Source organism: Sminthopsis crassicaudata, chromosome 1 (assembly GCF_048593235.1).
Source record: "Sminthopsis crassicaudata isolate SCR6 chromosome 1, ASM4859323v1, whole genome shotgun sequence".
Taxonomy (NCBI): domain Eukaryota; kingdom Metazoa; phylum Chordata; class Mammalia; order Dasyuromorphia; family Dasyuridae; genus Sminthopsis; species Sminthopsis crassicaudata.
In genome coordinates, this window is record NC_133617.1 from 1,388,866 (window position 1) to 1,400,673 (window position 11,808).

The following is an 11,808-nucleotide window of genomic DNA, read 5'->3' on the forward strand; positions in this document are numbered from 1 at the left end:
AGAGGAGTAATGTCAATAAAACCTTATCTGCTTAATGCTGCCTGGGAAAAAGAAGTTTATGCTAGTGACGCTGAAACACTCAGGCAGAAGGAAGAAAAACTTAAAAAAAAAATCAACTATTTGGTTTGCTTCTGAAACATTGGGTAAATTATTAACATTATGGGTTATGTTTGTTGGACATGTGGGTTTTATGGAATTATTTAGCTATTTAACTGTATTGTGAATCTTAAAACTTTTGAAGGGAAAAGGAAAGGAGAATTATGGTGATTTATGATGGATTGATTTGTAGGAGCAGCTGTAGCTTTGAAGGGTTTCAGGAGTAAGGAAAGAGAAGAGGTGGGAGTAAGAGAAACAGGAGTGGATCTTTTGTTTTCAAAGGTAAAGTTTCAATTCTCCCCTTCCCCCACTGCTTCTGCTACTTTAGCAATAAAGCATCTAATAGAAGGATTGTTAAAATGTGTTTATAGTGTGTAGCTGAGGGAAAGAGAAGAGTTAAGTAGGAAGAGAAAAAGGAAGGGTTTTAATGGAAGGATTTCTGTGTGGGGAAGTTTGAGTAGGAACAGGAGGGCATCTTTTGTGCAGATTTAGCTAACCTTCCTTTCCCCCCTTTCCTTCCCACTAAGTGTGTTCCAGCCTTTTTTTTATCAAGCCAGCTAACAGGAGCAACTGTGATTTTAAAGAGACAGCCTACATTTGTTTTTGTTTGTTTGTTTGTTTTTTGTTTTTTTGAATACATAATTATTTCCTTGGTTAAGGAATATAGTCAAAATGTGATGTATAATTTGGTAAAGTTATTTTTAAAAGTTTAATTGATGTTTTAAAGGATTTCAGATTCTTTTATGTGATATTAGGATATTCTGTGTGAGTTTTAATTGATTGCATTGATTGTATGCCCCTCATTTAAAGGACTTCTGAAAATAATAGTTTTTTTGTCCTTTGAAAATGTTTCTGTTATAGGCAATATGTAATTTGGAATTTTTCTATGTATTAGGTATTTTAAAGCAAAATGATTTGTGTAATGTTCGACTTGTGACACTGCCTACTTAGATATGAAAGATGACTTGCGAACTTATTGGAACAAATTTCTTACTGTTATCAATATAAGGCCATGGTAAATAGCTGTTTGGGATTTACCTGAAACTTTGTTCAAGGGAATTTGTTAGGGGGTAAAATTTGTTGGGCTTGTAATTAATATTTGTAGGGAGTTTTAAAACTCCAACCTCTGGGGTACAACAGGGTTAAGGCTACTTTATCCTGTGTCCTGTATGTGCTGAAGGATCAGTTTTTCTATTATGTTATAGCCATATCTCTGCATTTTTTTTTCCTCCTGTGTGTAATAGATGCCAATGGTCAGTAGATTTTGTTAATGCAATTCAATTATGTCATACCTTGCTGTTTCCATTCTGGTTATATGTAATCATTATATCCTAAATACTTAGGCAAATAAGTATTTAGCCTGGTTATCTACACATTCATGTCTGAGGATATTCAGGTTTTTAAGGTTTCTAAATGATGAGAGGACAATTAACAGTGGTCTGTGAAACCTAATTGCTGTTTTTATTGGGACTATAGCTGACAGCCGTTTGGCTGTCCTGTGAGACAAGCATGTTTCTTTCCATGGGCAGCTGCTGGCCAGTCTATTTTGGCCTCCCCACATCTTGCAGCAGTCCTTGTGGACCAGTCTTTCTATCTCAGACTGTCTTTGCCCCTATTTAGCATGAAGCATTTTTTTGGATGAGATACTTTGCCCCCTTCCCCTAATAGACTGATTTGGGGAATTGGAAAATGATTGATTGTTAGGTTCTTACTAAGTGCTAAGTTGGTACTTAACAATTCTCTGGTTCTGCCCTTTAATGGGAGTTTTACCCCTTTGAACTCCTGGGGAGGAGCTTGCATGTTTAAAAGGAGCAAGTTCATTGGTAGAAGTAATCTTCCCACAACCCTTGCATTATCCCATACCCATTCTCTGGGAGCTAAAAGAGGGTGGCACTCCAGAGGAGGAGGAGTCTACTCTAGGTGAGAGTTGGTGGCCCTCTACAGGAAGAAGAATCTGGCTGAGAGATTGAGTGGAGACAGCAGATCTCCTCTCAGAGAGTGATCGGCAGTTTCTGGAGACTACAGGACATTATAGATGGGCACAGTGCATAGAGCATTTGGAGTCAGGAAGGTAATTTCAAATATAGCCTCAGACACTTATTAGCTATGTGACCCTGGGTCAGTCACTTAACCCTGTTTGCCTCAGTTTCCCTATCTGTAAAATGAGATGGAGAAGGAAATGGCAAGCTACTCTAGTATCTCTGCCAAGGAAACCCCAAATTGGGTCATGGAGAGTAAAAATGACTGAACAATAACAACAAAAGGGATTTTGGAAGTGACATGAGTATGAAGGAGGGAAAGTGTTACAAGGGACAACCTGTGCCCTGAGTCTAGAAAAATGGGGTGGGAAGTAAACTCCATTTAAAATGCTGCTTTAAATTCAGTTGTCAACAAAAGTTCACATGTACATAGCCACTTGTCTGGGCTAAGCTCTCATTTCTAGTCACAAAACAATGTTTCTCACTAAGGATTTAAAAACAACAACCACTACCACTAACTTTAGTTTTATTGGGTACACACTGGTGTGAACAGAGAATTGTTAAGTACCGACTTAGCACATAGTAAGAACCTAATATCTCATTATCTCATTAGCGCTTAGTAAGAACTTAACAGTTGATGGATGACTGTTACATCCTGAATGGGTCATTTATTACTGTGTATTGAGATTGGGATGGAAATTGTTAAAATTGTGTAACTCCTGCTGTTATGTATGAATGATTTTTAGGAAACCCTACATTGATATGTATAGGAATTCACCCTTGGGATTTATATATGGGATGGCTATTTGACAATTTATTTGCTTTTTTTTTTGGATGATTCTATTTGCCTGAGAAAAAAGGGAGAGAAGAAGAGCTAGGAAACTGAGGAAAGTGGAAGAATGGGACCCCCTAGTTTCCTGTTCATTTGCCCTAGATACTTCTGCCCACCCCCTATCTCACTAGTTCACATTGAATTAGAAGTCCTTTAAGCAGTCCTTTTTGGTTTTTATTCCTTGCTTAAATCTACTGGAATGTGACTGCTGGTTATGCTTTAACTTTGAAACCCCTTATTCTGTTGGAGTTGCTCTGGCAGACTCAGTGTTTGGCATTTTTTTTAAACAACCAGAAATCAGACACCTTGGGACTTGGCAGTCTCCAGTCATGTAACCCCAGGTTCTTAACTGGTACCTCAGCCTTCTCAAAGGACGTTTCAGGCCTCTCAAGTCCAGAGTTTGCCTGCCTTCATGGTCTAACTGCCCATACTCTCATAGCTCTGCTCAGAAATCTGTATCCTGGGTGGAGACAGGTGGAGCTACTCCAGGCCTCACCCTTCTCCCCTGGAGTGGGCTGCCCCTCTGAATGGGCAGCACAACTGTCTTGAGCCCTGCTGCTCTATAAGCAGAGGCTGAGCTAAATGCATAAATGACTGCAGACCACCTAACACAATGAACTGTCCATCTCAAACTAGATTCTCTGGCTGAGATGGTGCTCCATCTGTCAGCTGCAACAGGGAACCTTGGGGTTGTCAGGGAGAGGCTTGCCCTTGCCATATAAGTCCTTGCATTTTTCTACTTCTATTTTGGTTTATTGCCTCAAATAGGGCTGGTCAACATTATGGTTCTGGGACTTCCTGGTATCTAGGGGAAGGTAATTCAATGATTTGAATTGTTGTGCCACAGTTCCCTAAATGGCCCTACCTCAGTTTCCCTGAATTCTTCTGCCTCAGTTGCCCTATTTGCAACCCCCTTCTGTTAATTAGGACTGATACAACTTAGGGCTAGTTACTTGCACATGTACCAACTCCAGATAAGGGGGAGTTCAATGAAACCTATGGGGAACTGACCCTCCTACATGCCTCAAGATCCTCCTTGCCCAGCTGATGGCCAGGGCTGGCATCGCCCTGAAGAAGGATGTGACTCTTCCAAAAGCCTTGTGCTATTCTTTGTTTCAAAACTGCACTCTCTAACTCACTTAGGGGGGACTCACTTATAATGGTCTGCTTTGCTGTTTCTTTTTTTCTCGCCTGGAATGGAATCCCTCACTGAGACTGCTGCCCGCTTGTAGCGAGCTGTCGTCTCCAGAAGCTGCTGGATCGCTCTCTGGGAAGAGATCTGCTGTGTCTACTCAAATCTCTCAGACAGATTCTTCTTCCTGTAACGAACCGTTGTCTCCAGGCAGTTGCTGTTAACTCTTGTCCAAAGAAGTGACTTCCCTTCCTGCAGAGAGCCCCATCAAGCCTGATGCAATTCAGAGTCTTCCTTCTTGAATCCTGGCTCTGAATCTCCTCCAGCTCTTATCCTTCTCCAGGCCGATCTGCTCTTCAGGCACAGTGCTCTCTCTTTTATTCTCCCAGAGAATGGGCGTGGGATAATGCAAGGGCTTCTGGGAAGAACCACCCCAGCCAATGGGCTTGCTCCTTCTACCAAGTCAACCTGAGTTCTCACCTTGTAACTATCCAGACAACCTCAGTTCTCACTTAGTAATCCCAACATCTCCCCCTTTCTTTTGATTTAGAACATAGGACAGTCATGACCTTGAAACATAAATCCATCAATATGGGAAGTATTACAGATAATTACATAAATTACATAAGCACATAGTAACATAGTAACATAACACATGCTAGAAGTATATAACATAATCATAATCAAATAATCATAAATTGAAAATTTATAAATGTCCATAAGTCCATTGTCCATTAGTCTCATCTTGTGTGAGGAAGTCCAATGATTCCTGCTGGTTTTTAAAGTTCTTTAACAGTCTTCTTATTATTCATGATCTTTCAGTGTCAGATGTTTCTTAGATCTTCTCCTTTATTTTGAAGTCTTTCTCTTTTTCTGTCTCTCTCTGGTGGACAAGGCGAATATGACTCGTTGGCACCCATCTGATTCCTTCTCCTGCTGAAGAAATACAAGCAAACCCTCTCTCCCAGGCATTTAACCTATCTAATTACCTTCTATTTACCACTTTCTAAATCTCTTCTCATCATCTGGCAATTACATTGGAATTGTTTGCACTGGACACAGCCCTGTTGGTTTAAAAGGCCTGTATTCTCCCCAAGTGTAATCCATTTTTTCAATCTGATTGGCTTTTGACTGACTGATTGGGTAATCCCTTTCTGCCATGTGATTGCTTTTCTTCTGCTTGATTAAATCAGAGTCCTGGCCTTCTAAAGGCTCTTTGGGTGTAACATCAGCTGCCATCATGCCCCAAGTCTTTTTTGCCTGGGGCCCTGGATCTGGGTCCCTCATCCCATTTCCCTGAATTATTCTACACTCTGATGCCCAATGGAGTCTTCTGTTGCATTTTGGACATGGGGTTTTAGGTCTTCTCTCACCCTGTCTTCTCACTGTATCTCCATACCTACACTGAGCTCTTAGATGTCCAATTTTTCCACATTGAAAACATCGCCGAGTTTCTCTAGAAGGCCCTTGCCATGAGGGACCCTGTCTTTCCACATTCATCATTGTCCGGGTGTAAAAAGCATTTGTTCCCACTGTAGCACAGCGTCTTATGATCTCCTCTAAAGGAGCATCTTTGTCTAATCCCCATATAATTCTTTTGCAAATCTCATTGGCATTTTCCTTAGCCAGATGTCTGGTCATTATTTCTGTAGCTGAATTTTCTCCAATTGTTCTTTTGACAGCAGTTTGCAAACGTCCCACAAAATCTGCAAAAGGTTCATTGGGACCTTGCTGTATTTTAGTGAAAGCCTCTCCACGATCTTTCTGTCCAGGAAGGACACCCCAAGCTTTTATTGCAGCCTTAGCAATTTGTTCATATATTGTCATGGTATAATTAATCTGTTCCGAATTCTCTCCATACCGACCTTCACCAGCCAAGTGCTCAAAAGTGAATTGTGTGTTAACTCCTATTTCCAAATTGCATCTGACTTGAATTTTACATAATTCATGAAATTCCGCAAGCCATAATAAATTTTCTCCAGGTTCCAGACATATCCTTGCTATGGATTTCCAATCATTCGGGGTTAGGACTTCATAAGACAAACCATCTAGTAACATTTTAACATAAGCTGATGTAGCCCCATAAAGGGTACAACCTTTTTTCAAATCCTTAATTTTATTCAAATCTAAAGGTGCATATCTTCTCCTTTTATTACCTACAGAGTCAATCTCTTCAATCACAGGATATGCATGTATAAAATCACTTATATCCTGTCCTTCTCTCTTAGCTTTAACCAATGCTTTTTCTAATCTTGTCATAGGCTTAGACTGCCTTCACAGGCAATTCTGTTTGTGTTTCTGCCTCTTCCTCTCCTTCTTCTTGCTCCACCCATGAAGGGTTAATTGAGGGAGGAGATGGGAGGTGCTCCTGTTGCTGTTGCTCAGAATTGTACTTAACTTCATTGTTATCTGATTCATCCTTTTCACCTAGTTTAGTTGACACCTCCCCATTTTGCTCCTTCATCTCTTCCTTTAGAATAACATTGTTTAAAGCCATTTGGATTAAATTGTAGGTATGAATTGTATCTTTGGAAACTGAGTTTGGTCTGGAACCAAAGGGTAAAATGTCACAAAGACAATTGTAGTGTTCACCTAATTGCTCTCCTACTAATCTCCACTCATCTGGATCCAATTCTTCTTCCAGAGAAAAAGAAGGACATATGACCTTCACAGTTCTTAAAAGTTCAGTAATCTCCTCTAAAATTATAATCAAGCCTTGGCTTTTCATAACCTTGATGATGCTCTCTAAACATTTTCCTTGAACAGAAGGTGTTTGCCCCATTTCACTATAAGAGATTCCTGGTTTAGCCCTTAACAAGTTAAGTTCCTTATTTATCTATTAGTACGCTCACTTAATCTTTAACAAAGTTTCCTCGTTACTCACGGTTCTGGGTCAGAGAGACTGAGATCTAGATCGGAAGCTTTTCCACTGGAATCAGGACCGTGTCTGTCCCTGTTCGGGCGCCAAATTGCGAAGGTCTGGTCTAGCTCCTCTTGTCAGGATAAGCAAAAGTCCTGGCCCCACGTGTGGACGCCAATTGTAATGAGCTGTCGTCTCTAGAAGCTGCTGGATCGCTCTCTGGGAAGAGATCTGCTGTGTCTACTCAAATCTCTCAGACAGATTCTTCTTCCTGTAACGAACCGTTGTCTCCAGGCAGTTGCTGTTAACTCTTGTCCAAAGAAGTGACTTCCTTTCCTGCAGAGAGCCCCATCAAGCCTGATGCAATTCAGAGTCTTCCTTCTTGAATCCTGGCTCTGAATCTCCTCCAGCTCTTATCCTTCTCCAGGCCGATCTGCTCTTCAGGCACAGTGCTCTCTCTTTTATTCTCCCAGAGAATGGGCGTGGGATAATGCAAGGGCTTCTGGGAAGAACCACCCCAGCCAATGGGCTTGCTCCTTCTACCAAGTCAACCTGAGTTCTCACCTTGTAACTATCCAGACAACCTCAGTTCTCACTTAGTAATCCCAACACCCGCTGATTCCTGACCTGTGCCAAAGTGAACCTTGCCCATCCCCCCACTTTGCCTGCCCTGTGCCCCACAAGGGTTCACACCCAGGGAACACTAGGAAGTTGATTTCATGGACATGGAAGTTTGGGTTCAATGATATTTTCTTTTAGTATTTGTTGATACCTTCTCAGGATGGCCTGAAGCCTTTCCTGTGAAGTCTGAATCTGCTTTGGTTGTGACCAAGAAACTTGTGAATTGAGATTATTCCCCGCTTCTCACTCCCTTTCTCCCTCCAGTCTTACAGTGGCTTGGCTTTTGTTTCTAATGTTGTTTGCTCCCTGGGATGGGCGCTTGAGTTCAAGGACACCTGCACTGTGCCATGGACCACAGTTTTCGGATCAGATAGAAGGCATGAGCAGGACACTTAAAAAGCACATTTCTAAGCCCTGATTCAGGGCTGCTGAGACCTGGTGAGATTCTGACTTAGACGCTTTCAGTCATAATCCCACAGATGGTAGCTTCGCCCCATTGGCTCCTCAGCCAAGCACACCAAATGTCTGAACCTGAGGTTCCTCTCATACTGAGCAGGATTACTATGGCGACAACCCCTCATCAGTAGGGTAAAACTAACCTGTCTCACTGGAAGCCTATTCAGTGCTCCACCCCCATCTTTCCCCACATGGGGCAGGACAGCTGTTATGATGCTGCTAATGATTCCCTTTTCAAGTCCCTACAGGCTCTCCAGGACACCCTGACAGTGGCCAGATCTCTCTATCCCACCTCTGCTCAGCCTCCCCTGCCCCAGCCTGCTTGATTGGACCTCCACCTGGGGGTTTGGATCCTGAACAGAAAAGTTCCTCATGGCTCTGCATTGGAACCCTGCTGAACCAGCCCACACCAGGTCATCCTTTTAATTCCTCAGCAGTGAAAGTGGCCCACTGGAAGGCTTGGGTCCATCATTCACATGTGAGGCCTTGCCCCGCTCCTGAGACGCCTGCAGGACCTGACTAAGGAAGATGGTGTTTTTGTATCTTATCCCTTTTTCTGGCCTGATCCTGTCTCTTGCTTCCCCCACCCTATTGGGGAGGTCCAGCTACTAATTTTCCCATGGTTATGTGTGGACCCTAATGAGAATTACTGGGGGAAGTGGAGGCCTGAAATGATACTTTTGGGCAGCCATAGTTCTACCTGGACCTATGAAGGACCTGGGGTATCAGGTTTTATACAGCAGGAAGAGATTTGGGAGCCTTGTTCACAATCCAAAGAAGGACCCTCCAGAGGGAAAAATCCCCATAGGCCCTAATGCAGTTATTAATCCCCCTCATTTACCCCTGAGACCAGCCATGACCACTTCTCATCTAGAGGGAGAAATCACAACAACACCCCCTCAGACTCCTTCCCCCAGGACAACTGTCTCCCTATAAGACCTTTATGTCAGCCCTTGCTGGAATACACCAGCTGATAAACCTGACCAGCCCTACCCTTACCACAAGCTGCTGGCTCTGCCTGGACTTCCCCCCCCCACCCCCCCACCCCCCTGCCTTGTGGGCATAGGCACCACCTGGGGGACAGAGGCCCAGTCCTTCTTGAATCTTTCCCTCTCAGCTAAGAATCTGTCCCCAGAGCACACAGCCCACGTTCTCAGATTAACTTTGGGAGAGGTGCAGGGTGAGGCAGGTGCATCAAATCTGAAGGTTATAATCTGGAGCACTCCCCATACAAAAAGCACTGTGTGGTGATTACTGAGGTTCCCCCTCACAAAAATATGTAAACTCTCTAAACTCCTTGGCAGAGGTGGTCCTACAGAATCATCTGGGCCTAGATTTTCTCTATTTTAAGCAAGGAGAAGTATGTATGACCCTCGGGGCAGTTTCTGTTTCTATGCTAACAGCTCTGGGGTGATAAGAGAGTCCCTCTCTGCCATTAAACAACAGATCAAGGACTAGGAGATGTCTGAACCCCAATCAATGTCTTGGTCCCAGTCACTTTTCAATTGCTTCCCCTGGGTAACCTCTCTTGTGACCTCCATGATAGGCACCCTTACCCTATTTCTGCTGGTTCTACTGATTGCCCCTTGCCTAATTATATCAGGAAGAGGATCCAGACTGTTAAGTTGTTTGTTGCCAGGATCACTTACTCTCCCCTAGACTCTGATGAGTCCAGTCTCTGATGGTGTCAAGAAAAGGGGGGAGTTAAGTGGAAAAGCACCCCAAATCAGATTGTGAGAAACATAATCTTGAATCTTTGTAGTTAGAAGTTTATTACTAGTTCTTCATTCCCTAATGCAGATGTGCTGTCCTGAGAGACCTGAATCCTTGACAACCTGATAACCTTAAAGAAATACTCCTTGCTGCTGTCTGAGAATGACTCCCTTAAAGTGATAATGTCTTTGCCCCCGTTTAGAATAGAAATTCCTTTATTATGACAAATGTATCATTTTGATGTCTGTCTCTTCTTTTGCCCTGAGATCACTCATTTGCTGACTCCCCTGTTCTAGTGGGGTGCAGTGGCTAGCTAGCAATCAACGCTCTTAAATTTTCATTATTTTGGCTGCCCTGTTTTTCTCTTGCCTGGGTACTTCACTATAACATATTTAACATGTATAAGACTTCCGGCCATCTACGGGAGGCGGTGGAGGGAGGGAAGGGAAAATTTGGAACACAAGTGAGTGAAAGGGATAATGTTGTAAAAAATTATCTATGCATATGTTCCGTCAATAAAAATTTATAATAAAAATGTATAGAAAAAGGAATGAAATGTATTAAAATATGAGCCATTCCCAATTGATATTGATTAAAATATATCATATATGTTGTAAAAGCCATAAAATTACACAAATTCATCCACTTAAAACTGCCACATAGCTGGAAACCCAAAAAGGTTTAAGAAAAAAAGGAAAAGGAAATATATATATATATATATATATACAAAAAATTCATGTCACCTATTTTCTTGGAGAAAGAATTATAAATTGAGGGAATTCTCATCAAATGCAGAATGGTTGAAGAAATTGTGCTATGTAATTGTGATTGAGTACTTTGATGATTCTGTAAATATGATGACCAGAAAAATCTGGAAGCATATATGTTATGAATCTTACAAGGTACTAAGACAGTGGAATTGATAGAGATGATAAATATCTAATTTAGCATGGTTCAGTGTGATTGATCTGATCCTCCAAGTATATATTATGGGCCAGAACTTGAACAAAGGTACTGTGGAATTGAGGAGAAAATGGTTAAATCTAATTTAGCATTAATGTAATCCTACAACAAATAAAGGTTTCCTAGTGATGTAATGATTGGAGTACACTCAGTGCACAGCATATAAGCAAGAAGCTCTCAGGGCCAGAGACACATAGACCCATGAGCCCACTCTTAGAGGTAGAGTCAGATTCATTGCAACTTCCATCTTTGTGCTGGATGGAGACATTCGGAGGAGGAGAGACTGAAGGTGGCAGAGGCAAAGGACTAGCAGCAAGAGCTCTGGGAACCAAGGAGAGAGATAAGCCTCTAAGAAATCTAACCAGGCCCAAGGAAGGAGACTATACTTTGAAAGAGAAAATAAAGCATCTGTACTTTAATTCCTGGCTGCATTTGAGGTGATTATTACTTTGAATTGAAACAAAGGCTACCTCCAGAAGCCACCCAAGCAACCTGATCCCAGAGAAGATTATATTTTAGAGAAGTACATTACATTTTTATGCCCATACTTTGGTATGGTATGGGTATACTTTGGTAAATCTGCCTTTGCCTATGGGATCCCAGGCCATCTTCCCAACCTCATTATGTGTAACAAAATAAAGGACCATTTAGGCAGAACTGTCAAGAAGCTCAGAGACCTCGTGATTCTAGGTTGGTCCCTTCCTTCTCTAGATCTAGGAAATGGGCCCGGCAAGGTTCAGTCATTTTGGTCAGATCTAATCTTCAGTGATCCCATTTTGAACTTTCCCTAGAGGGCTTTGCCGCTCCCCCTCCAACTCCTTTGACTGATGAAATAACTGAAGCAAATAAGGTGAAGGACTTGCCTTGGGTCAGAAAGTCATTCCAGTAAGTGCCTGATGCCAGATTTGAACTTGCCTTCTGTCACGTAACTGTCTCTGTCCAATCTGAGACCCTTCCAATGGAAGATCCATTTTTGGATCTTCATGGAATTTGCCCCTCCACATGGGGAGGTCAGGGTCCTCTTTGGGGCTCATTCTTCCCTCTTTGGAGTAAATCTCAGGGGAAAAAATAATCTTAAAACAAAGCTTCATTTTGACTTCTGTGTAGGGTCTCCTCAAAGTGCTCCTAACAGAGGATATTGGGAGAATGAGGGAAG

The 11,808-nt window shown here is 42.3% G+C and overlaps 1 long non-coding RNA gene across 1 annotated transcript; it reads left to right on the plus strand.

The window, feature by feature from the left end:
- The first annotated feature begins 214 nt into the window (after positions 1 to 214).
- On the plus strand, positions 215 to 10,211 carry LOC141551565 (uncharacterized). The gene is made up of 2 exons (XR_012484905.1): positions 215 to 378; positions 8,216 to 10,211. It is a non-coding gene; the product is annotated as an uncharacterized LOC141551565 (long non-coding RNA).
- The last annotated feature ends 1,597 nt before the right edge of the window (positions 10,212 to 11,808 follow it).